Genomic DNA, 27300 nt, shown 5'->3' on the forward strand with positions numbered 1-27300 from the left:
TCTCAGAATTGCTGCTCAAGGGATGGAGCTGCAAAACAGTATGATTTACAGATGTTTTGTGGTAATTTGTCAATTTTTTTGCTTGTGGGGGAGCTGGAAAGGGGTGGGATCAATTTCCCCCCCAAAGTGTGAAGTACATAAATGTATCCTTGTAGCATGTGTAAGCTTTCATCATCCATTCAAGGAAGATCCATAATGATCCAACTTCAAAATGAGGCTATAAAGCAGATGCCACGCTAGCAGAATGTTGTGGTCTGCGGTGCACAACTTTGCTCTTCTAACGAAAGAAAACTCCTTGTCTCCTTTGGGTAAATATAGCCCTATTAAAAAATTGCGACTTTCCATTGTTCGAAGGAGGACGGACGAAATAAAGGGAGTTCTTCCACAGATGCCTATTGCCATGCGGGTGTGGTTTGAGTAAGCTAATATTTGCACACGGAAATCATAAAGGACAGGCTTTTGTGGCCTGCAGAATGATTGATTATCCATTTGCAGCTGGAGATTAAATGCAGTCACAGCTGTAGCAGTAGCAACCTTTTGCTATTGTGCCAGAACAACAGTAAACAACAGCTCATGTCATTAATTGTTTCGGCAGCCTCATGATCTAGAGGCTTTATTTCTAATGGTAATCATGCTCTGTTTTCTTTTTCGAATTTGTTTCAAAGGAATCAGACCTTTAAAGACATGTTGTGGACCTGACATAAAAGAAGTGGATCCAACAACCTCTGTAAAACTGGGGGGTCATGGCATCCTTCAGATCCAGCAGTGCGAGAACTATGTAGTGTATTTTGCCATGTAAGTCAACACTAAACAGCTCCTTTAGCAGTTAAATTTGTGCATGGGTACCCAGCCCATAAGAGCCTCTTGTGGCGCAGAGTGATAAGGCAGCCGTCTGAAAGCTCTGCCCATGAGGCTGGGAGTTCAATCCCAGCAGCCGGCTCAAGGTTGACTCAGCCTTCCATCCTTCCGAGGTCGGTAAAATGAGTGCCCAGCTTGCTTGCTGGGGGGTAATTGGTAATGACTGGGGAAGGCACTGGCCAACCCCCCCGTATTGAATCTGCCATGAAAACGCTAGAGGGCGTCACCCCAAGGGTCAGACATGACCCGGTGCTTGCATAGGGGATACCTTTACCTTTACCCAGCCAAAGAGATGGAATAAAGGCTGGGCTCTCTTTCTCCCACTGATTTTTGTGTGACTGAAACCCTGGAAAACTTCTTGATTAAGGTGACCAGATTTTAACATTGGTAAAGCGGGACACCATTGACCATGGGGGAGGGGGGTCTTGATTAAAATTTGTTCTATATGGAGCAACAAAAAATTTCATAGAATGCATAGAATGCAAAAATAACATTGTAATATATATTTTTTTACTTTCAACATAAGTACAATCTGCCAGGTGCCCCCAGATGTCCCTCCAAAAGTGGGACAATCTGGTCACCTTAGAGAGCCAGTTTGGTGTAGTGGTTAGGAGTGCGGACTTCTAATCTGGCATGCCGGGTTCGATTCTGTGCTCCCCCACATGCAACCAGCTGGGTGACCTTGGGCTCGCCACAGCACTGATAAAACTGTTCAGACCGGGCAGTGATATCAGGGCTCTCTCAGCCTCACCCACCTCACAGGGTGTCTGTTGTGGGGAGAGGAATGGGAAGGCGACTGTAAGCCGCTTTGAGCCTCCTTCGGGTAGGGAAAAGCGGCATATAAGAACCAACTCTTCTTCTTCTTCTTCTTATTCTTGATGTAACCTTTGTGCTGTTGCCAGAGACCAGAGAGGGACCTAAGAGTGACCAGTGGCCATTACTGCTTAGAAGGATGCTTTCATCTCTGCTCATCCCTTCATTTTCCCACAAAATATACAGCATAGTGGGAAAATACAGTGAACAGAATAAACACAAATTACTTTTGCAATTGTCAAGCCACTCCACTCAGCAGTAATCAATTTTCTTTAAAATAAATGGTTGGGACTTTTTGAAGTCTGAAGACAGTATGGAAGTTTATTGGCATGAATACAAGCTGGGCACCCAACAGAAATTGTGGTAGAGAAAAACAATTTGAAACTCCTATTTGGGAAATCTCCATTTTCACATCAGTCAGTAGACCATATATTTTCCAAAATGACAGGTCACTCACTACCTGATTGGCCCTCGGCCATGCTCGGAAGCGCCACAAGCTAAGTTTAGCTATTGTGAGCATGACCTTATACTCTATCAAGAGATTCCTTAATAAGTTGAAGTTGGTCCTTAAATATAAAAACCAACCCCTGAAAAAGCTGCAAAGCAAAACGTGTCGGGACTTGTGTGAAATAATAAGAATAAAGAATTACTGAAGAGAGAAGACTTTATATTAAGTCCAATTTGGATATTTTATTGCCATATTGGTTTCCCAGTGCGTCCATATTTTTCTATATTTGTTTCTTCACTGGGACCCACACCTCCCAGTTCATTATTTTGAAATCTAATTCAGGGCTGCCCAATAGGGAAATACATACATAAGATGTTATTGTTTCCAGCCATAGGCCATTCCAATGTGATCAATATCATATCAGTTGATATAAAAACAGTAAAAGAATTAGAACAATACATGCAGTAGTCCATAGATAATAAAAGACAATAAGAATTCAGGTTTCTAGCTCTCTGGTGGCATAAATTTGGCTCGAATTTTCCTTGCTGCTAATGCAGATAGTGAAACATTATAACTAATTAGGGGGTTGGTATCCGATCATAAAAAGATTATTTTGTCCAAATTCGCAGGGAAGTTCTGGCCACTCAAACAACTCTCAATATATTTGGTTCTTGGCTCCAAGTATAGTGGATAATCCAAAACATAATGATAAAGGTCTTCAACAGCGGGTTCTCCACAAATACATAGGCGAAGGGCAAAAGGTACACCGGAAAAACAGCCTGAGAGTAGGGCTGATGGCATAACTTGAAAGCGTAAATGAGCAAACGCCATTCGAAGTTTTTGTACAGAAATGGTTACTAAATAGTCTGATCTGAGATGGACTGTTTTGAATAGTTTAAACAAAGGAGAAAAGTTAGATTTTATTATTGTTTGTCTATCCAGTATGGCATCAGTATTAAAGATCCAATCTCTCAGATTAGACCCATCAACTTGTGCTCTTAATAAATCATCTGGGATGGAATACCGTGATTGTATTTTATCATAACTGGCAAGCCGGAAAGGTTCAGTATTCAAGGTTAGTTCAAAACATTGCTTGAATATTGAATTGGTAGTGTTTTCCCTATGTTTTGCCCAAAATTTTAACAAAGCTAAGTGGACTCGAGCCCTGATTGATGGAAGCTCTAACTCTGCATGCATATGTGCAGCAGGAGTTCCTTTAGGTAACAGGGAAATGTGTGCCTTCATTTTTTTCCCCTGCGCCTATCATTTTGAGTAATTTGTGCACACCCCTTTCTTCGTCACCATCCTCCCTCCCCCCCTTCTGAAAAATCTGCTCTTTTTTAAAAGGGGGTGATTGCATTAAAATGCTGTTTTTAAATATTAAAAAGAGCAGACTTGCATAGCAGCATTGTGACACAATAACCATGGGAGGGGGATTAAAAATTATATTCATTACATTTTGGGGAAAAGGGGGGAGGTGATCAGGGGTGCAAAATGATGGAATTAAGGGGTGCCATGAGAAAAAAGTACAAAAAGACACCGTTTTGTGGGAAAATATCAAAAAGCAGAAGGGAACAAAGTATGATGGGAGGCTGCCTCCATCAGAGAGCATATCACGAAATTCAACCTGGGAAATGAGGGGAGGAAAGCCCAAATGCAGAAAGCCTAGAGTCGACTCGCAGCATCCAAAGGAAATCTAAAGCGAGGCTAAAAGAAGATATGTCTCTTAATGCGGAAACAGTCCCTGTCTAAGGCAGCTTCATTTGATGTGTACATTTTCTAATCAAATTCCATTTTCATCAAGAGATGTTCCTTACTCTATGCAAATTTGAAACTACATTTGACCCTGTTGTTTTTGTAACTTTCCAGTTCAGTGTTCCACGCCACAGTAAATTTAGAAAGTGTCATTTCAAAGAAAGAATGCAAAGAAAGGAAGAAATGAGGATTGCATATAGTGAAAAGTTCTGGAAATATAAGCTCTTTATACATAACATCTCGATATTATACATCATTGAAAGAAAGGGTTTTGCATCACATCACATTTACTGTGATCAGAGCACAATACAAATTTTAGTTAATTAGGGTCCCGGGGGATTTATTTCTAGGACTATAGTAGCACGTGGAATCACTAACTCTAAGGACTGATCTGAGATCCATTTATACCAATGGAAATATAATCACCAACTTCAATAGTCTGTGGATCAAGAGCCGAGGATTCCCACGTGCCAATTTTTTTTTTAAAAAAGAGAAGAAGCAATGATTATCTTGAAAGGTAAAGCCGTCCCTTTAATGCCCAAGAAGAACAGCTGCAATGTCATTTGTACTTATGCTGCAAATTGCTTCAAGCATACAGCAGAAATAAGCATCTTCATGGCACTCTACAAACATGCCGAGTATTTCCATGAAGCCAATTATGTCTGACTCCTTTGGCTCTCTGGCCAGCCAGACCAATTTAGATGAGCACCTTTCTGTGACAGCGTCTCACCCTGTCAAGAGACCTTGCCACTGACTCCCCCTAGAGGGCAGGAAGGGTGGCTGTTGTGATGATGTGTTTGGAAACAAGTTGCTCCAGTCTACGCACTGACTTTGCAAAGCATTTTAACTGAAGATAATAGATCTATGCCTCCCCCGGGGACTCGGGTTCTGGACCCGAAGCAAAACATCATCAGGACCTCCTCTCTACCCGCTAGTAGTGGGAGGGAGGGGGGGAGTTGAGCTGCCATTCTTGCCATGCCGGCAATATTGGCAATGTTATTATTGTTTTATGGGGTTTTAATGGGGAATTGCGATATTGTTACCCGCCACGAGCCGCAAGGGAGTGGCGGGCTATAAATCTAATAATAATAATAATAATAATAATAATAATAATAATAATAATAATAATAATAAAGACAGAATCAGCACGTATCCAGGAACTTTAGCAGAACTGAGTTTTGGATGAGGAACAATGTATGGAAAGAAAAAGTCTACCATCTTCCCGGTCCTATCCACAGGCATTATTTTCCCTGCTGAAATTACCTGTGATGGTTACCCCAAAGCATTCCTACCTTCTCAGATTTCAAATTGCAAATCTCACATGATTTACTCATGAGTAAATGTTCCCAGGGCGGAGGCTTTTTCTGGCTGCCCTGGGTCCCAGCAGGGGGCCGTTTCCAGGCCTCCTCCAGACGTTTCTCTTCTAAATAAAACAGGAGGGGGCTTACTCCCCCATGTCCTCTGAGTTGTCAGAGGCAGGGCAACTTACCGGCAGCAGGGCATGATCTGAGGCTGGCTCCTCTTCCACCCAGCAAACTTCTGACACTGGCAGGAAGTTGGATGCAGAGAGCTGATCCCTTATTAGGTTTTCCTGGCCAATAGCTGACTCCTGATTGGGTTTAGACTACCAGGGTAGGCCATTCCTGGCTGAAAGCCATGAGTTACTCATGAGCAAACATTTCCAGCATAGAGGATTTTCCTGGCCGTCTGCACATAATTTGACATGATTAGCCCTCATTGGCAGAGTGCAATTTAAATTGATTGGCCCTCACTGGTAAACATTCCCAGGGTAGAAGCTTTTCCTGGCTATCTGCATGCTATTTTACCTGATTGGCCCTCATTGGCTGAGAGTAATTTGAACTGATTGCCCTCACTCATGAGTAAACATTCCAAGGGTAGAGGCTTTTCCTGGCTGTCTGCACACAATTTGATCTGATTGGCCCTCGTTAGCAGAGTGCAATTTGGAGGGATTGGCCCTCATTATTGATGACCATTATTGATGTAGCCTGGTGAAACCAGACAAGTAGCATACTCATCTCATCCTATACAAGGTTTAGGAGCTTAAGGTCTTTGAAAGTCTGAAAGCCTTGTGTGACTATATGGGTAGCATCTCTGTTAAAGAGCTGTCAGGTGCATTTATGAGCAGGTAGGGCAACAGCAGTAACGTATAATGTGTACTGAAGTAGGTGACTACAACTTGTTCAGATTCAAGTAGGATAGCCATGTTAGTCTGCTTCAGCAACAATCAAATTGAATCCTGGGAGGCTAAGCCTCCCTGATTCCTCCCAAGGGTTAACATGTATAGTGGCAAGCCCATTCCATCCTGCAGGTGTTGCTGGCTGGGCCTCTCTGCCTCCTTGTCCCTTCCCATCTTGAAGGTCAGAGTTAGGAATGGGGTAATTAGTATCTCATGAGAACTGTCGGCCCACCGGGTGGGAGGGGGACAATAAGGAGTGGTGAGGTAATTGGTTCTAGCAAGAACACAGCCTGATTGAATCAGCCGATGCTGGTGGGCCAAAAACCTTGAATTGGGCTAAGAGCCAGGAGTAAAATTTAGGCTGGATTGTTGGCATATGCATAATCAACAATGTGTATGAATGAAGAGAATATGAAGAGGGTCCTGCAGGAGGCATTGGAAAAAAATGTGTATTTAGCACAATTAAATCAGAAACTCATTTTCAAATTATCTCCCCCCCCCCCCCCCAGTTAGCTAGTTAGACTGCTAGGACACTCTCTCGTCTCCTTTTCCCTATAAAGTTGTTTCTCTTCTAAATAAAATTGGTTTATTCTTTTAAGCAGTCTGGTTATTTAAGCTCCTCTTTGCAAATTTCAACTCTGCCAACAGTAACTGAGAACTGATCATTCAGAGCAAACTTTTTCAACCAGGGTTTGATGAAACCCTGGGGCTTCTTGATGGCCCTGGAAGGGCTTCTCAAATGGGTGGGAGTTAATTATTTGACATACTTTTAAAATGTGTTACACATTTATCAGGTGATGTGACCATATATGGGTGGTCCACCCATCCACCTTTCCCAAAATGGCCAATGACAGGCCGGGAGGGAGTGGAAATGGGAGGGACCCTGTGTGTGTGTGTGCATAGCTCTGCTTCCCAGCCATAGTCTGCATGATTGTGCCACTTCTGGGGTTTATCAAAGCCTGAAGGATGTTTCAGGTATTTCTCAATGGTAAAAAGTTGAGAAAGGCTGATTTAGAGTAATATCCCATGTCAGATGTACATACAGAGATTAAATAAATGTTACAGTTTCCTAGCTGTTCCTTCCGGGGAAAAACCTGCAACTGGATCCTTGGGGAGGACCACGTGTGACACAGCAGCAGTGATCTTCACTTCTGGACCGGGATGGCATATCTGATCACAACGGTTTGTTCCTGCTGTGTATGGACCCATGGACTCATAGATTTATTGGCCTCAGTGTAGTCTATTCTGAATGGCAGCATCTCTTCAGAGCCTCAGGTAGAGATACTACCTCACTCTTCTATCTGGACATGCTGATGATTTGTTTATCGATTTGATTTTTAGGGCGCTCTGCCCTGGACGGCAGCCTCGGGCCAGCTTACACCAGAGTTTATTCACAGTTAAAACATCAGAGCACACTTTAAAACAATTTAACGACGGATAAATTCTATGGATAAGAGCAGCACTCCCATAAATAAGTTTGGAGGGTCGTTCATTTTTAAGATCTAAGATTTCAAAGCAGGGCCCCTTTCCCTCTTCTGCTCTTCTCCACCAGGGAAGAAGAAGAAGAAGAGTTGGTTCTTATATGCCGCTTTTCCCTACCCGAAGGAGGCTCAAAGCGGCTTACAGTCGCCTTCCCATTCCTTTCCCCACAACAGACACCCTGTGGGGTGGGTGAGGCTGAGAGAGCCCTGATATCACTGCCCGGTCAGAACAGCTTTATCAGTGCCGTGGCGAGCCCAAGGTCACCCAGCTGGCTGCATGTGGGGGAGTGCAGAATCGAACCCGGCATGCCAGATTAGAAGTCCGCACTCCTAACCACTACACCAAACTGGGCAGAGGAGGGAAGGGGGGCCCTATTTGATGTTCTGCTTGCTCATTTGGTCTCGGCCATATTGAACCAGGGGCAAAACCAAACCTCTGTCACTGAGTTGCATCCCCCATAATGACATTCTCCAACAGCCTCCTGATCCCAGGAGCAAGAAATAACAACTCCTTCGTTGATCAACAAATGGTACGGGGTCTTTTGTCCTCTTTATCCTTACTGCATTTCTTTCTCCCCATTTCCTTTTCTCTTCCCCCCCCCCCATCCCTTCGACTCATCACACATTTCCATCTAGCAGACATCTTGGAGAGGCTAGTAAATATCAAGCAAATGGTTTTGAAATTATGTGTCCTTCTAATTATGGGGTGTGCATGGCTCTCCAGCTCAACTGCCATGTGCACATCCATATGCTAGTATTTTGCAAAAAGCAAGCATGATTAAGGACTGGAGCTGCTGCTGAATGTTCCCCTCTTCTGTCGCGCGCAGCATCTTTCGATCCGGCCGTAAATGTTTGTTAAATCGTTATTTCCTTCTTCTTTTCACAAAAGAAACGCTCGGAGCAGCATGCCCGACGATTTAAAATGACTGACAGTTTCCTGACAGAACTTCAAATGTAAAAGTTTTCCAGCCATCTGACGAGAGGGGGAAAGGGCTGTGATCTTTGCCTCCATGCTGGAACAATATGACAAAAGACGACATACTGCATTCAGGTTCCGCAGGATGCCAGATTTCTTCGTTTTTCTCCACAAATGGACGGAGCTGAAAGGAAAGCGACTGCTGGCAGAATGTAAAAGTATTGCCAACTTTGTAGGGACTTCAATGAAAGATGCAAAGCAAAGATAATCCAATCAGAGGGTGCAAAAGTTTTGCAGGCAACACCGGTTGAAAAGAAAAGTATGGCAAAGTAGAATTACCGCCGGTGTCCCTGCTAGCAACAGAGCTTTCAAAGCATTTCAATGTACGGTGGGAAAGCCCTAGGTTCCCTGATCGCACAGTTAGGAATTACAAAAATTTAAATATTTTACCTTGAACCCTAACCTTGCAGTTCTGTCATTCTAATACACTAAACTGACAGAAATATCGGCAGGTATGGGAGCTCGGATGACATAAAGACAAAGCTTTCCTTACCTGCAAAACTTACTTCTGTGTTGTGATGGAGGAATAAATTCTACATACAATGCCGGCCCCTCCGCTGATGGGAAGGGGGGGGCACCACATGACCCAGGTCTTCATGTTAAAGTGGAGCAGTCATGCAACTGCCCAAATTAATACTTTTATCTTTATTATTCAGCTTTATTATTCAGCTTTATCAAATAGCAGCAAAGGAGTTGTTTATTATGCCCATGTACATAATAATGCTCAGGTTTACTGTGTTCTTTTCACTACGCCCAAAGTACAGCTATGTCATGGTGATCACACTGCACGTACAACCTACAGGAAGAACTCCAATTCACAAACCTTCCGATTCTCTGGTTCCAAGGACTGGTTTTCACAAAACCCTTTAAAACACAGGCTTTCCATGTATCTGAATATCTGAAAAGCTGACTAAATCTCAGGGCACACTGGTTTTGTGTATTTCTGAATCACTACAAACTCATTTTAAATAGGTTTAAATATGGGATAATATAAACCACAAGCATCAATTATTACTCTGTCGTGCCATTTTGCTGGTTACTCCTATGAATTTTTTGGATTTCCCCACACCACCTGGATGCCTGTTTCCGTCAGGTATCTGTTTACGAAAGAAAGTATGTGTTTGTTTATGTGAGGCTCACAGATATCTCATTTTGTATTCCATTCATTATTCCATTCAATAATAGCTTAATCTTCCTCCATTGTTTAAAATCGAGGGATTTGTTTAGGGAACAATTGTTTACTGCAAAAGGAAAGAGTGACCTAATAATGAATTAAGCTTTCAGATGAGCTATCAAACAAAATAAACTACCTGGTGAAAAATGCAGCAGTGATTGAAATTGCAGGTTCTGCATTTCCGGCCTTCTCTGCAGTTTTGTGCAAAGTTTTGCTCCATTACATTCATTTATTTTATTTATTTATTGTTTCAACTTACTGCCCGCCACACTCATAACTGGCTCGTGGCGGGTTACGACAATCCATGTTAAAAGCCCCATTAAAAAACTTCCGGACATTCATCCAAACAGAACAGACTCCTAAAACATTTAAAAACCATGGCGGTCAACAACCCACTAACCCCACCAAAATCTAGTACAGGAGTGAGAGGAGGGAGCAAAGATCACATGGCGGATGCTTACGCTCTTAACATTGGGGAGCCCATCAGATCTTCCTCGCCATGCTGGCCTTAACCATAGACCTGGTGGAAGAGCCGTGTGTATGGTAGATTTACACACCGAAACAATTAAATGACTGGGGCAGGCTAAACCATTGAAGAGAAAGGAAGTGGATTGTAGCCTCTTAAGTAAGGAACAAATCATATATGGTCCAATGTTGAGGCCAGGCCAGGAGGATCGGGTCCCTCCCCATATAGGCCCCTGTAGAGGCCCTGTAGACAGCTGGACATGGGCACTTCTCCCAAGGATGATGCTGGATTATTGAGGACCAGTATGGCCTGATGTTATTGGCTGTGGTCGGGGGAGGGAAATAAATTTTTGCCTGCCATTGATGGCTCTTGCTGTTGCTGTTTTTATGGGGTTTTCGTTTGGGAGTGGTGGTGGATAAATCCAAATTTTCTGGAAGCATATGTCCATTCGTATGGTCAGTACAGAAATTCACAACTGCACTTTCTCCATCACATTCTATTATAAAGACTATAATCCATAACAAAAAACACCCTAGAAGTATACACATCCCAGACATGAATAAAAAGAGTAAGACCATAGTTCCACCAAAGTTAACATGATTCAAGCAAGGGAAGGGCTTGAGAATCATATTATAAATCAAATTTCCTTCATGGGGAAGGTATAAACTATTGGAAGAGAACTGGTGTGTTGTGTCCCTCTAAATTGGTATAGTTTCGTTTATAGTTTGTTGCGGTCAAAGACCATTAACTATCAGATATCAAATATCAAAGACAGGTGAAACCTATCAAAGATCCATCTAAAGAGTTTAAAATCACATAAAATAATCTAAAACTTAATCGATACCATCCTTCTATGCCCTGTCTGCTGTAACCATCATTTATACTGCTTCAGGTTCTACACAGATAGGCACAAAATTTGGCCACTTTACTGGACTGAAACAAATGTCCATTACTGAATAGTTTGTCTAAACAAATCAACTCTAAGCGGCCATAAAGTTTACCCAATAATTGAAGAATAAGCTTAACCGTTAACTCTGTATAGTGAGGACAGCAAAGGAGAACATGCCCTCTCCCTCTGTACAAGGTACATAGTACCTCTCCCGTTGTCTTTCTTTGTAAGGGATCCCCTTGTATTTACCCTCAAGAGCTGCTGAAGGTAGGGCTTCACATCTGGTCAGTGTTAAAGCTCTCTTATTAGAATGGACCTCAATGGACGATAAACGGTCAGTGTCTACATGTCCTCCAAGACCCCCTTGCTTTGAAGTTGGGTAAACATTTAGATTGAGCAGATGCAATCTGTCTGAAAATGTTTCTGTTCATGAACCAGCATGAACCTCTACAAACAGTTTGAAAGTTCATGGAAAAGTTCATGCAGGGTAACCAGCCATGAACTTCACTTTGTGAATCATGACCCAGACAAAATTTACTGTGACGTTTCGCTTGTGCTTATCCCTACTTCCCCTCTCCTCTGCATTTCTTAGTAAAATGTATGTTATGTGATATATTATAAAGATTATAAAACAAAGAAAGAGAATGGGTCCATTTTTGGCAGCATATGTTTCTGCAGCATGACTTTGTAGCCTGATTCTAGGCCTTTGCAATGAGACAAATTGGCTACATGGGAAGATCGGAAGATGAAATCTGGAATTCTAGAGGCTTTTATCTTAAATCCATCCAATAGCCCAAAACACATCTATTAAGCCGGCAACATGTCATTGATGGTTACTGATTTTCTCTGTATGTTTCCTGTTCCCTGTTTCATGTGAACCTCCCAGAGCGTCAAGGGGAGGTGGTATATAAATGTAATAAATAAATAAATGCCCCATAGTTTGTGAATCAAAGTTGCCCCGTTTGCCTTCTTCAGGGTAACCTTAATGCTGCTGTTTAAAAAACCTCCTTTTCTTGTCAAGCACTAATGCACCGAGTCTTTTAAAATTAAATTACTGTTCTCTGAATCATCCTAATTAAATTATCTCACTGCTAATTTCCCTTACCCTACAGTTCTACTTTCCTGTTTCACCTTTGTCACTTACTTTCTAATGATACTTTATATGAAATTCCCAGAAGATGCATTCTCCCACTCGAGGCAATGTCCTGTAACATAGTAATAGATAAAGACAGACCTTGGATCAGTTCCCAAGCGAGTTGTCAGGCTTTGCAATTCAGAGCTAGATAGCATTGTTCATTCGACCCATAGTATCCAGTTTGCTAATCAGTTTGTCTTCCTTAAAGATCTGCTGCCTGCTGGCCAAATCTTCCATTTTAGGGCTGCCATGTTCCAGGCGGTGGCTGGATATGCTTGCCAGATTCCTCCTGGCAACCGGTAGGGCTGCTGGATCCTTGTTGGGAGAATCCTCATGATTGGGGGATGAAACCTGTGGAGGACAGGGACCTCAGTGGCGTACAATGTCATACAGTCTACCTTCCAAAGCATCCATTTTTCCCCAGGGAAAATGATTTGTTTCATCTGGACATGATCCTCAGGTCCCACCTTGAAGCTGGCATCTCTATGGCTGGAGATCTCCTGGGATTTCAACTGCTCTCCAGGTAACAGAGATCAGTTCACCAAGAGGAGGAGAAGCTGGGGGGTTTGTATCCTGCTTTTCAGTACCCAAAGGGGTCCTGAAGTAATTTACAAACACTTTTCCATTCCTCTCCTCATAACAGGCGCCCTGTGAGGTAGGTCGGGCTGAGAGAGCTCTAAGATAACCACTCTGTAAGAGAACTGTGACTGTCTCAAGGTCAATCAGCATATTGAGAAGTGGGGAATCAAACCCAGTTCTCAGGATTAGAGTCCGCTCTTTAACCATTACACCACACTGGCTCTCAAGACTGTTCTGGAAGGTAGACATTACGCTCCATTGAAGTTCCACCTCTCTCCAAATCCTGCTGTCCCCATATTTCACCCCAAAATTCATGTATTTCACAACCCAGAGCAGGCAGCCCTATCCAGCTGACACCAAGTTAGCCCTTTGTAACCCAGTCAGGTATGACAGAATGACACCTATCAAGGTAGGAAAGAAGACGTCAAATACCATATATTTTCAGTGAGGTTTCTCATCCTGAATTCAACTCTTGCTATTTCCAGTTTCCCACACCTAAGCTCTTGATTGGATAATGGATATTCAGGCTCATGGACATGCCCTGATTAATTTTTAAGTGGCATAGTAGAATGTCTATGTCTATAAAGTATGCAGGCATAAACTATTTTTTTTAAAGACAGCAATGTGATTGGCCTGAACTCATAGCTAAAACTCTGAAAAGATAACTAGATATGATACAAGTATATCCTTAAACCCTATAATTCTTAAAGGCACAAGGGAATTTCTAAGTAATGGATTGTAGGTTTGGAAGGGTTGATTGTTTCCAGTGTGATCTAATGTAATCTGTTACTTTCCCTGGTTTGGAGATACAGTGATGACGGTGTATCACTAAACCTCTCATTATTATTTGGCCACTATCAGTCTAAATTCATTGACCAATTTACCTTTTGTACAATGCTTTCTGTCTGCTGTTGAAAATCTGGTAGGAAACATCATAGTTTCAGAGCAAAACATTCCAAAGGGGAGTTACCTTTAAATTGTACTGGGATGCTGAAGAGGGGGGAAAGCTTGTTATAGTTGCAAGATTTTTATCTATCTATCTATCTATCTATCTATCTATCTATCTATCTATCTATCTATCTATCTATCTATCTATCTATCTATCTATCTATCTATCTATCTATCTATCTATCTATCTATCTATCTATCTATCCATCCATCCATCCATCCATCCATCCATCCATCCATCCATCCATCCATCCATCCATCCATCCATCCATCCATCCATCCATCCATCCATCCATCCATCCATCCATCCATCCATCCATCCATCCATCCATCCATCCATCCATCCATCCATCCATCCATCCATCCATCCATCCATCCATCCATCCATCCATCCATCCATCCATCCATCCATCCATCCATCCATCCATCCTTTGCATTCTTACCCACCATTTCCAGCATGCTGGCTTTTTTTTAAATAACTGGAATAAGGAGTGGGCTACCACTTACTACAGACTGTTTGGGATGGTGAAAGCCAAACTACCTCTCTCTCCCAAACCAGCAAATGGTACAGGAGTTTCAACAGGGGAAGGGGGGGGGGGAAGCAAGGCACTATGGACGAATGACTTTTTCCCTCCCATCACAGCAACAGGCAGTACCAGTAAAGGTGCCAGGTGCTTTTTATAGAAAAAGTGATGGGCAGTTGAAATTATCTCAGCAACAAAACATGATCTAGTTAACAGGGGAAGGTTGATTTATCTATTTATTCCATCCCTAGCCGACCTTTCCTCCAGTGAGCTCAGAGCAGTGTACATGATTTTCCTCTTCTCCATAACAACCCTGTGGGACAGGTGAACATACAGAAGGGCTGCCCCAAGGACATGCAGGGATATGAACCAGGTGTAATCTGTCCTCTAACCCGGCTGCTTCCCATCACCATAGCTCGGATTCGAAGACACTGCTCTGTCAAGGAACTACAGTTTGTATAGTTAGTGCTGAATCCAACTAGCACTTGTGCTATAGGGGCCAAAGTCATTGTCTAGAAATGCCTTCTCGCCACACGGCTTTTAGACATTGTGATGTCTATCAATATGTGCTGCAAAGAAATCTCAAGCAGTAATAATAGCCACAGCAAAGGACATGGTTCAACTATCAGGCCAAACACTATTGTGTGACAACCCATGTATAAAGACATTTCAATTTCCCAGGTCTCCCTGCTCTTTCGCTTTTCACTCCAGAAGCTTTTGTAAACAGCAAAAACAAAACAAAACAAAAAGGTATAAGGGCGGATTAAACTGTATGTGCAGTTTTATAATAGGCTCTTGAAATGTATGGTACTTCTGTCTTGTGTCTATTAACTTCAATTTAGGAGGATCATCAGAACTTGAAAGTGCAGATCAAACAGCTCTGAGAATCACAGCTGTACTGGCCCCAATTCAGAGTAAATATTAACCAGAGCACTCAGTGCTAATTTATTTCATTTGAAACAGGCAGATACTCTATGGCAGGGGTAGTCAATCTGCGGTCCTCCAGATGTTCATGGACTACAATTCCCATGAGCCCCTGCCAGATTTTGCTGGCAGGGGCTCATGGGGATTGTAGTCCATGGACATCTGGAGGACCACAGGTTGACTACCCCTGGTCTATGGGACTCCTCACTCTGTGCTGGACTCATTGTTTCTCTTTTGCTCGCAAGAATTTAAACATGCCTTGAAATCATTTTCAAGGTTGCAGCAGGCAGGTATTTACAATTCTATATGTGTGTTTACCTAGACTGGTATTTTTCTATGCTCGGCTTTAGATTTAGATTTCATTTTTTTTGTGAGCAATTGCCGTAACCATCAGGAACAGCAGACTTCAAGGTGCTAAATTATCTTCGATAATTTCAGCCTTTTTCATTTTGCAGGTGGAGGGCAGCTGGGCAGGGAAAACATTTAAGACAAGAGCATTCCCTTTGTCCTTCCTCGTCTGTCTCTATGGTGCTCTCACTGTAGCCTGATATTTCAAAAGAGAGCATGTGGGGGGGCAGACTATTTTAGGAGGCTGATCAGTGCTCGTAACTTAAAGGTAATCAAAGAAATGGCTAGCAGAAGATCCTGAGAGCCATGCTGAATCCTCGCAATATGAATCCTAGAATTATGTACGAAATTATTTATTTCCTCCTCGAATATCCCTGCATTTCAACTATATCACCACATACATACAGTCCCATTTCATACACATTTCCTTTGCTGGGTTTTCAGTATTTTAACAATGAAGGGTGTTTAGGAACTGTCAGCAGCGACACAACTTCCTTGGTTTATAAACTCGACTCTATTGCTAAAATAAAGCGAGAATAGAATGACATGCACACAAAAGCCACTCATACAAATGCTTAGATTATGCATTAGAGGGAAGGCAGCAGCTATTTTAAGAAAGTATTTTTGACATGGCTGCTTACAGTAGGAGAGACATCTGGTGACCATTGAAGGTCATCTCGAACACAGAGATTAGGAATAAATTCCCACAGATGTCCAAATCACAGAGAACATGCTTTTTTATCTCTCCATCTTTCCCTCAGACAGACACACACGCTTTCTTCTGAGCTTACAGTGTGCAATGTTCTTTGCACACGTCTCTTGTCTTGTTTTTCCCCGGTGTTGTAGTTGATGTGGCATCTGTGAAGTGAGAAACCTTTGAAATACTCATGAGGCTTTTTAAGAACAAAAGCTCAATACCTCCCTTGTCGATATCTTGATTTTCTGCAGTAGATCCTCATCTTGGGAGGGGGAGGGAAGAAAACAGATAAATATTCTGCAGAGGTTTCTTTCACTTTTTCTGTATATCTACTGTTGTGCAAGCAACTGTGTAATTAGATGTTTTGAAGGCGAGGTTACAATAGTGCCCTTTTGAAGCAGGGAGGAACGATACAGAGTCAACTCAGGGCCAATCTATGCATGACGGTGGGCATTCTCCAACACTTAGTTTATGTACAAAAAGGAACTGGGAGAAACATGGATCAGTTCTGGGGAAAAGAAGGTTAATTCTCTGACATTTCCCCTGTCAGCAATGGCACACCTGCCACCTGAAAGGCAGCTCTGAGGCTCAGTAGAGAAAAAGACATACCTGTATTGTGCCTGTTTTTTTCCTTTACACGGAATTAAAATAGCTGAGAAAGAGGCTAGTTATAATTGGAAAAAACAATGCAAGAGCATATCATTAACCTTTTAGTCCTCCCTTTCCCTGGCACCATGACTCTGGCCCATGTCCCCATGGTGACTCTTTTTGAAACTAGATCACCTCAGAGGCTCCATGATCAGAAACCCAATGCTGTATATTCTCAGTCAGAGAGAGAAGGAAAACAGATCAATGGATGAAGCAGGCAGGAAGGAGGTTGCAGTACCTTATGATTACATCAAGGTTCCAGTCACGGTCAAGGTTTCTCAAGGTAGCCCACAACACAGAGAAACAGACCCTTTCTTATCATGGTTCAGGTATATTATGCTTCTAAGCCTTCCACAACTGTAATATGGAAGAACCATTCAGAAGGCAAAATGTGGAGAGAGTGGGTATGAAGCCTCATTCTGCTACTCCCTCTTAAAGTGGGAGTATAGAAGCAGTCTAGAGCAGTGGTCCCCAACCCCCGGTCCGGGGACTGGTACCGTGCCGTGGATCAGTCGGTACCGGGGCTGCGGCTCCTCCTCGTCCTCCTCCCTAGCTGCTGCCTTGGGGGCTGCCCTGCCTCTCTGCTGCCAGCTCACCTTTGGTGCTCTCTAGCGGCCGTCACGGCAGGAGCTCCCCTTCGGCATGGCAATGCGCAGCTGATGCTGGCATCACCCCCCAATGGGCAGCGGGAAATCAGGGGCACCGGCGGGAAAGAAAGTGAAGCAGGGGCTCAGGCAGCGGTGGCAACGTCCCTCAGCAAAATAGTATCCCCCCCCCCCGGGCCTCAGTAAAATTGTCAAGCATTGACCGGTCCCTGGTGATAAAAAGGTTGGGGACCACTGGTCTACAATTTGAACCATCCTTTCCTCCCTGCAATAGAGATTTGGTCAACTTCCCACAATCATCTCGTGTCTCTTGTGACTGCCACCATCTTTAAATGGGACTTCCTTCAGGAAATCTTTTCCTGGCACAGAGATAATGTGATTTTGTAAATCAGATATTAAAATCCAATGTTGGAAAGTAATTGGGATGTCTGTGAATATTCTATGAAGCAATGGCAGCTTGCCAATCTTTGTCAAGAAGTTCACGAGCTCAACTATTCAGTATTGATCAAGAATATGCTGAACCTCTTGTGGCGCAGGGTGTTAAGGCAGCCGACATGCTGTCTGAAGCTCTGACTGTGAGGCTGGGAGTTTGATCCCAGCAGCCGGCTCAAGGTTGACTCAGCCTTCCATCCTTCCAAGGTCGGTAAAATGAGTACCCAGCTTGCTTGCTGGGGGATAAAACAGTAATGACTGGGGAAGGGAATGGCAAATCACCCTGTATTGAGTCTGCCAAGAAAGCGCTAGAGGGCGTTACCCCAAGGGTCAGACATGATTCCGTGCTTGCATAGGGGATACCTTTACCTTTATCTTATGCTGACAACTGGCCTAACTTCTCACTACTGATTATTTAATCAGTGCTTATGCCCTACTTTCCTCTCCATAATGGCCCAAAGTGGCTTACCACATCATCCTCTCCTTCACTTTATCCTCACAACAACAATCCTGTGAGGTATCTAGGCTGAGAGAGAATGACTAGCCCAAGGTAACCCAGTGAGTATCCATGGCCAAGTGAGGATGTGAACCTGGGTAGAAAACCACGTTGGGAGTACAGTATCTTTGAAAGAATGGGTTCCATCTTAATCTGTCATCCTGTGTGAAATGGACTGGAGATGTCTTACAGAGACATTTTTGATGCATAAAAGTGAAGTCATAGAATAGCATCAATTCCATCCATTTTTCCCTTCCTTCGTTCGCCAATAATGGTGCCACCCATATATTTTTAACAACTTTTCTAAGCTCAAAACTGTAAATGTACAAAATGTATGCAAGTATGCATTATTTGCAAAACACAGTTCTCAGAAGCAATAACCAACAAAATATCTCACAGGCACAGTACTCCATGCCTGAAAACTTTTGAAATGGCACTTGTGGCACATAAAAGGATTTATAATGATCTCACCCACAAATATGCATTTTATTCCACATAAGAGAGAGAAGGAAAAGGGAAAGAGAGAGCAGAAGCAGTGAACAGCTGAATGTGAGTGCAGCGTCATAAATTCATAACACTTACAGCTTTTTAACAGCCAGTCATAAATGTGACTGATTTCAATTTAATTTATGAGACTTTGTGATGGAATCAGGAATACCTATTTTAAACTGCATTTTACAGGAATTGTGGGCTGCACAACTTGCCACGAAGGGCAGATGTTCAGCTGCAGATAAGCAGAAGGCACCCTGAATCACTCCACTTAAGGACAGGTAAGGAAAAGATAATATGTCTGACAAATATTGATTGGTTCTTCCATGGGAAAAGGAAGGCAAACATTCTGAATGCATGATCTAACTGCTATATTGAAGTACTTTCAAATCCCATTAATTTCAATGGAAAACAAGGAATGCTTTGGGCTCATGGCAGGAGCAAGCCAAAGTTAGCATGTTCACTTTCCGTTGATGCGTGCTAACTTTGGTTTGATCCTACTTAGGTTGCTTTTCTTCAAAGAAACACATTTATGTGACATGACAGTTGCAATCTTCAGTTTACATCTCTGGAAAAAATCCAGTAACTTCTGTGGGATTGGATTCCCAGAAGTTTCACAACAGCATATTCACAAGTGTTTTCCATAGGGAATGGATGAGTATTTAAGCAAGGGATGGTTTCAGAATGGGTAGGGAATAACCAGATCCAGTGGCCTGCATCCTACCACTCCACTGAGAAAAGCCTGAAGCTAAAGAGATTTCATCCAGCTTAACTTCCTCCCACTTCTGCCTTCCTCCCATGGAAGAACCACTTAGGTTGACAGAAGCCTCTTTAGGCTCGAGGAACTTTCCTCACCCTCACCTTGGACATGACACAGCTGAATAATTAGCCATCTGGTAGGTGTACCACCTGCCTAACGCACCAGCAGATGCCCTGCTGGACCTACTAGAGGCAGCTGCCACTTGGACATGGTGGTAACTCATGGTGATTATCCTTGGGTGACGTCAATGTCCATGTGTATAAGCTTGCCTGAAGCTTAACCCCACAAAGATGGAGGTTCTGTGACTAGGAAAGAAGGGACCAGGAGAGAAAGTGTGCCTCCCCTGCCTAGATGGTGTACAACTGACAACCTTACACACAGTGACAAATCTGGGGATGATCTTTGATCCCTTTCAATGGAGGCTCAGATAACAAAGGCTCAGATAAAATATCTGCCACCAGATATTTTACCATCTGCACCAGGCGAAGCTACTAGTGCTCTACCTGACCATGGAAGACCTTGTTACAGTGACCCATGCAACAGTCACTTCCATATTGGTTTACTGTAACTAACGCTACATGGGGTTACCCTTGGTCCTACCCATGACATTGCAGCTGGTGCAAAATGCAGCTGCTCGGTTCCTCGCAAGGAATCCATGGAGAGCACGTGTTCAACCAGCCCTCCAGCAGCTGGTTAATGGTCAAGTTTCAGATTAGCTTTAAGGTCAATTGACCTTTAAGACCTGGGCCCTGCATATCTGAGGGACTGCCTGTCCCAATATGCTCCCTGGAGAGCATTTCATTTTTGAAGGGCCAATCTGTTGTTAATCCATATCCACAAAGACATCCACCTGGCCTTGACATTTCCTAGCCATGGTGCCAATCTGGTGGAATGAGATGCCAGCTGAGATCAGGGTCCTGAGAGAGCTATCACACTTCCACAGGTCATGTAAGATGGCACTCTGCCCCCAGACCAGTGGTTGAGGCCATGGCGGCCAAATACCACGTGGGCCTCCCTCCTCGATACTCAGGTTCCCTCGCCCCTTTTTTTTTCTTGCTTGGAATATGGCTTACAGCCAATCCTGCAGACTAGATTGAAGATGGGGGGGGGGGGTCTTAATGTTTAGTTTTTATGTTTTAATTGTTTATGAATTGTTTTACTTCACTGTTGTGCCCTGAGCCTGTTTGTGGAGAGGGGCAGTATGTCAAATAATTAATTAATAATAAATTGTGACTGTAAATCTTTAATTTTGGCACCAAGGGAGCTGCAAAAACGCCCCAAATCCAACATCACAGTTATTTTAATAAGAAAGATTTAAGGAGATGCTTAATTTCCTCTTCAGACAAATAGGACGTAAAACTCTGGGTGAATTATACCTAAAACTTATTTTTGGAGCTTATAAATGGCTGCATATTTATAAGCTTCTCCAGTGCAAATTAAGCATTCTTACCATATTTGCACCTGACTCCGTAATGCTGTGCTTGAGAGTTCATCCCTGGAAGAAAGAAAACACATATTGTCCCAGTGTACGATATTTTTTGACATAATAATCTGCTATTTTTTTTTAAATCCTTCTCAGTACATACAACAAATTGTTCTAAGAGCCAAAACTTTTAGAAAGTTGAAATTTTACCCCAAGAATTAAAATTGGGAGTGTTTTGCTACTGTCTAGTTTTTTATTTGGGCAGGAATCAAATAAGAAACCTGAAAAGCTATCAAGTGCCAACAAGTACAAATCCTGAATGCCATTTTATATCAGCTGTCAAACATTCACCTGTTAGGTACCCCCGAATGCCACTGGCCAACAACTGTAGAACACCGTTTCAGGGCTGCTGTCGAATTTGCTTAAAACCTACACGCTGTTATGCTATATTTACACTTTGCCTTCCTTTGTAAAACATGTGCGAAACAATTTAACATCAAATGCAATCAAGCAAGTTTCCAAGCTATAAAACCACTACGAGCAGATAAAAGAATTAAGAGGCAGCCATAAAAAGAATCTAGCAACACCAGCTCTCTGCTTGAGTCACGGATGCCATGGCACTCACCCTTCTCTCCCAAATGTGACATGGGACACTATCAACAGAGCCATGACAGAGAGGTTTAAAGCTCCCCATCTGTATTTTTCCTCTCCATCTGTATTGCCAAATCTTCAGGGTCATGCTGGCTGGTAGGAAAGTTCTACAGGGAGCCAGATATCAAGAAAGATTGACACAGATGCCGCAGATCTGACAATTAGGAGAGTTTATTTATTCATTTAGAATATTTATATAACCCCTATCTGACATAACAATACATGAAAGGTTTCTCCTAAACATATGACGGGTCCCTGAAATGCTCCACATGCCCAGGCAAAGGGGAAGAACCCACTAGAAATATATTTTTAAGACCATTTATGCACTGGGAACTTCACTGCCCCAGTTCCTGTGCAGGAGCACAAATCAGGGGCGGATGAGGTGCACCAGGCCAAATGCTCCACCGTGTGGGTGCAGGAAGAGGTGGGTAACCTGCCACAACTAAAACTCCAGCCTGAAGCCCAGCATGAAACCTCCAGTGCATAAACGGTCTAAGTGAGTTTCAAATAATCAATGAAAGGAAACCTCACATCTGTTGGCTTCTATTTTGTTCCTGATCCCAAACAGACAAGCATTTAGAACACTGTTCTAGCAGATGATGGAATGTCAGCACAAACCATGCATTATTGCAGGATATGACCCACAGGGTAAGAATCAAAGTCCAGGTACCTCATACCCCAGGTGCCTCATACCAAAGGCACATGTTTTTGGACAAGCCCAGGTAGGGGAGACGCTAAGCCACAGGTCTTGGTCAGCTATCTTCAGTGTTCCTTTCACAATTCCTACATTGTTTCTTTCTGAAGCAAATAAACTTCTTTGTTTCTGCTTGAAATAAATTATTGCTAACATTTGTTTTAGAGATTTCTGCACATGCCCTGCAAACCCCTCAGCAGCTACTGGAGGGAAGCAAGGAGAAGTTAATCTTCAGTCTCAGGTAGCAGTGGGACCATTTCCGCACGAGGAATTTGCCTCTGCCCACGGGTTTTAATGCTGCTTCCTCATGACATTGGCAGAAACCTGTAGCTCTTCAGTGGGTGGCATGTGTTTTTGTCTTCTTTGCCCTGCGATGAGGGAAAGCAGTAGAATCTGATTCCCTTTTCTTGTCACTGTACACAAGGCACAAAGCTGTCTGAAAGAAGAAATGTGCAACAGTTCCTGTAGCGTTTTACCCACCCTTGCACCTGCCAATAACCTCTCCATTTCTGGATCTAATTTTTAAAAAATTAATGGTACAGTTTGTGTTGCAATAGGACTGCAAATCAATGTGCCCTGAGTTCAAGTAAAATGTACTGTTATGTTCTCTTCAGTGTGCACAGTAATATTGGGACTGGGCATCAACCCAATCTAAAACACATTCCTGTTTGTGTTTTCTGATGGTGGGGTATCAGCAGGGAAAGAGGGGTGTGTGTGTGATGAAGCAGCCCTCTCCCTATTAGCTTAGCATCCATGCTCTGTATTTTAAATCTTTATTGGGATCCAATTACCATGGGATCCAATTATCAGAAATCTACCCAAACATAAAAAAGACCATACAAAGAATTCCAAAAAGAGATTTAAAGAAATGTCTTATTTTTGTGCGTTTTTTTTTTAATTATTTTGGGACTCGGGGGGGGGGGAGCTACTGGTGGCTTGCATTGATTGACAATCTGAGGAGCGGGGGGAAACCTGAGGGTTGTCAACACTTCCAGCTCCTCCACTCCCTCATCAGGAGGCAAAAAGTCACAATGAGATGGCAGGAGAACGCGGGCGGGTCTCCCATCAGGAAGCGTACAAATGCGCGGTTTACTATCACGCATTTGCAAGCAGGATGCAGTATGTGTTGTCCACCTCCGTGTGGAAATGGTCAGCATGTTCCCTTTCATCCCCAAAGCTCTGTCCAGGGTCCTGAAGAAATTCAGAGGTGTAGCTGTGGACACCTGCTTGAATAAAGAATAAAGAAGCTAACAACTGGTGGCAGCAGAAATCCCTTACTCTACTTTTAGGAGAGTCTCACCCCTTTCCCCTGCACCCTGACCTGAGGGTGAGCTGCTCACCTTAGCATGCTCCACCTTCTTCACAGAGTCATCAGTGCTGGCAGTCGATCCTCTTATTATGAACAATACGAAATCAGCTGGTTGCCACTGGGAGCTGAGCAGGAATGCTGGGAATCCCCATCCTATTGGCTTCGAAAATGGGTCCTTTTTGCCTCCTTTATATTGTTCCTGAGCTGTGATGATATAAAGTGGCCTCGGCAATGTGAATGTTCAAGCCATAGCTACAGACGTCAAGAATAGTGTACCTCGCTGCTAATTGGGGAGCCCCTGAGGCATCTAAGGCCATGCCCATGACAGCTCACCACTAGCTTAAGGGGCCAGTTGAATTATGGAGGAGATGCTGAGCACTTCACTGCTTGAACATTAACAAAGCTAATGTTCAGGTGAGGATGAAAGTAGTTGGTGCTAACACTGGCCAAGTTTGGAGCAGTGGTGAAGTTGCTCAGAAGTTCTGGCAACCTGTGGGCTGGCTATGAGTTGCAACTCACCCTTAAATTGAAATTTGGGTGATGCTGATCAACCGTTTAATAAGGCCAAGTTTAACCCTTAAAGTCTCGTGTCTTCATAGAATGAACAAAAAGCTAGACCTTAGAAGTAAGAGAAACCCTCTAAAATTCCACATAGGCAATAATGACAAGCTTCATGAAATTGAAAACATCTTTGCCCAACACCTACAGGGTCTAGTATTTAGGGCCCCTTCCTCTGTGGGGCTCCAAAGTCTTGCTGCCGTACAAGAAACGCCCCTGTCTCAAATGTTTACTTTACATATTAAAGGAGGAGATTGGGGTTTTCATCTACAATCTGATGATACCTTACAGCAAATCTCTGGAGGGCTTTTTGCAGTGGTTTCATACAATTGTTACATATCTCCAGTAGATGATTGTCAGATACAGAAATCATATTGAAACTTATTATCATCCAATGTAAAATACCATTATCGAATGTTCTGGAAGCATTTGAAGAAGACTTAGCAAAGACTGTCAAAGAAAGATTTGGAGGAAAATCTGTTCCAAACTTGTGCAATAGATTTCTGGTATATAACTGGGGGGGGGCATACTCGGTAGGGCAGGGGCTGCAAAAGAGATAAAAGATTACAGGGCCACCAGATTATGCGTTCAGAGTTTAAGAAGAAACCCCAAATGTAATGACATATATCTATGAAATAAAATCTTCAAGAAGTAGTGATAATCAGTGCTTGTTCGGGATGATTTTCTCAAAAATAGTGTGAACTTCAAACACTCGAATTTAAAAAAAAAATTGCCCCAAGCCTTGGCAACTAAAGCACCTTGTTTATTTTCTTGGACATTCAGATAGAATTTTATTTTGAGTCTGGCAGAAAACCTTAGAAACACCCAAGAGAGTCATGAGTTTGCTTCGGAGCCTACCGCCGCACCTGTCAGAAGCTTGAATTTCTTCTGCTGCACATATTGGCAGATTGGAATGTTAACAAATAAACAGCCTGCTTGGGGGTTTTACCCCTCCTCAAGCTGAAAGCTTTGTGGAGGGGCGGAAAGGAAGTTCAGATATTTAAAAACAGTTTAGGCCTCTTTCTTAAAAGGCTCCCCCCCCCCCCACCTATCCAGAAGCTTGGGATAATTCTAGAAAAAAATGGAGGAAGTAAATGTGGAAAGGAACATTTTTTAAATACAGCTTTTGCTATCCATATTAATGGGGGGGGGGAATAATGCAACATTTGTTGTCCTTTGGCTATATTCTGTGCTAGTAAAGTGATCCACTAAATAACTGTCATTCTAAGCACAACACTACTCTTCCAATGAGTTCAATGCAAAAAGGAGGGTCCTATTCAGTGGTTCTCAACCTCCCTAATGCCGCAACCCTTTAATACAGTCCCTCCTGTTGTGGTGACCCCCAACCATAAAATTATGCAAGTGTTCTTTCACAGAAATTAAACCAAAACTGACCAATGGCGTGAAGATCCATTGTTCATGATTGTATATAAATTGTTGTTCCCCCAGGGTTTCTGAGTTCAGTTCTGCCTCTTGTCCCACCATGCCGATCTCATTCTTTTCTGCTGCTCCAGACAGACGAACACTCTGTCTTGATCTACCCTGCAAGGCTGTTGTGTGGATGGCGCCCCCCTCCCACCAGCCAAGCTGCTTGCCATGACGTGACCCCTGTGAAAGGGTTGTTCGACCCCCAAAGGGGTCCCGACCCCCAGGTTGAGAACCGCTGGTCTAATTCTACTTATTAGCTGTGTTCTACAAATCCAGATGTGGCCAAGGATTCTGCTAATGGCTTTCAGAAAGTCCAGGCACCTTCCATTCTACTTCTGTGCCGAAGTGTCACAGTGACCTCTGTTGTGGATCCAGCTAGCCCAATTGGCAGTATCAAGGCAGCCTACATGGAGATGGAGGAAAGAGATTGTTTGCAGCTCCATTAACTCAGATGAGGCTGAGAGAGCTCTGAGAGAACTGTGACTGGCCCAAGGTCACCCAGCTGGTTTCAGGTGGAAGAGCAGGGAATCAAACCTGGTTCTCCAGCTTAGAGGCTGCCACTTTTAACCACGACTCCACACTGGCTCTCTAGGGGGCTAAATGGTGAGCCAGTCCTGGGCCCTGAGCCACCAGTGGGGAAGTCTGACAGGCTTGCTCTTTCATACTTCCACATTTTCTTTATCATCAGTGGTCTTACTTGATGACCTGTTCTTGTTCAGGAAAGCACAGGGGACATTCCTGGAATAAATACGTAGGGACTGCTGTCATTGGTCTCAACAGGACTATCTTCTCAAGTTTGGGTCTATTTTTAAACCTCAAATTGACCATTAAAGCTGAGTCACTCACTAAACTTCATTGTATTTTTTTCCTAGCCAAATTTATCCAGATATAAACTTGTTTTTCAACGTGTTGCTTGGTAATGTAACTTTGTGGCTGTATGTGCCCCAATCCTAAAGTCAAGGCTGTATGTGCCCCAATCCTAAAGTCAAGGAATGTGTAGCTGTCCAAGTCTAGGCACCCAGCTACAAAAAGAAAGGCTTGAATCATCCCTGAAATAGTTGACTAGTCTTCTAAGAGGACATAACTTGCAACCCCTGCTAGAGGGATTGTTATTTATCCACTACATTGACTGAGGAAGTGTGCATGCACATGAAAGCTTGGTGTAGTGGCAGCCTCTAATCTGGAGAGCTGGGTTTGATTCGCTGTTCCTCCACATGCAGCCAGCTGGATGACCTTGGGCCAGTAACAGTCCTGATGGAGCTGTTCTCACAAAGCAGTCCGGTCACAGCTCTCTCAGCCCCACCTACCTCACAGGGTGTCTGTTGTGGAGAGAGGAAGGGATCGTGACCCCTTATGGTTTGGGTTTGGGTTTGGGTTTGGGTTTGGGTTTGGATTTGGGTTTGGGTTAGGGTTAGGAGGTGGCATCAGGAATCAAACCCATCTCCTGAGATTAGAGTCTGCTACTCTAACCATTTCACCACAATGGATCTCCAGAGCCCGGGGTTGAGGGGTGAGGGGTGAGGGGTGGGGTTGGGGTTAGGCCATGGGGATGGGGGGTGCACCCTTTCAGCCCCTTCCTCCACATGTCCCAAAGG

The 27300-nt window shown here is 43.3% G+C and overlaps 1 long non-coding RNA gene across 1 annotated transcript in view; it reads right to left on the reverse strand.

Moving 5' to 3' along the window:
- Positions 1–7638: 7638 nt before the first annotated feature.
- LOC143823728 (uncharacterized) overlaps positions 7639–27300 on the reverse strand; it is a 41410-nt gene continuing 21748 nt past the window's right edge. The window contains exons 5-6 of the long non-coding RNA XR_013226566.1: positions 21093–21137; positions 7639–12543 (exon numbers count right to left, since the gene is read on the reverse strand). This is a non-coding gene — a long non-coding RNA (uncharacterized LOC143823728). The remainder of the gene's footprint in view (positions 12544–21092; positions 21138–27300) is intronic.

The sequence above is a fragment of the Paroedura picta genome, chromosome 1 (assembly GCF_049243985.1).
Source record: "Paroedura picta isolate Pp20150507F chromosome 1, Ppicta_v3.0, whole genome shotgun sequence".
Lineage (NCBI taxonomy): Eukaryota > Metazoa > Chordata > Lepidosauria > Squamata > Gekkonidae > Paroedura > Paroedura picta.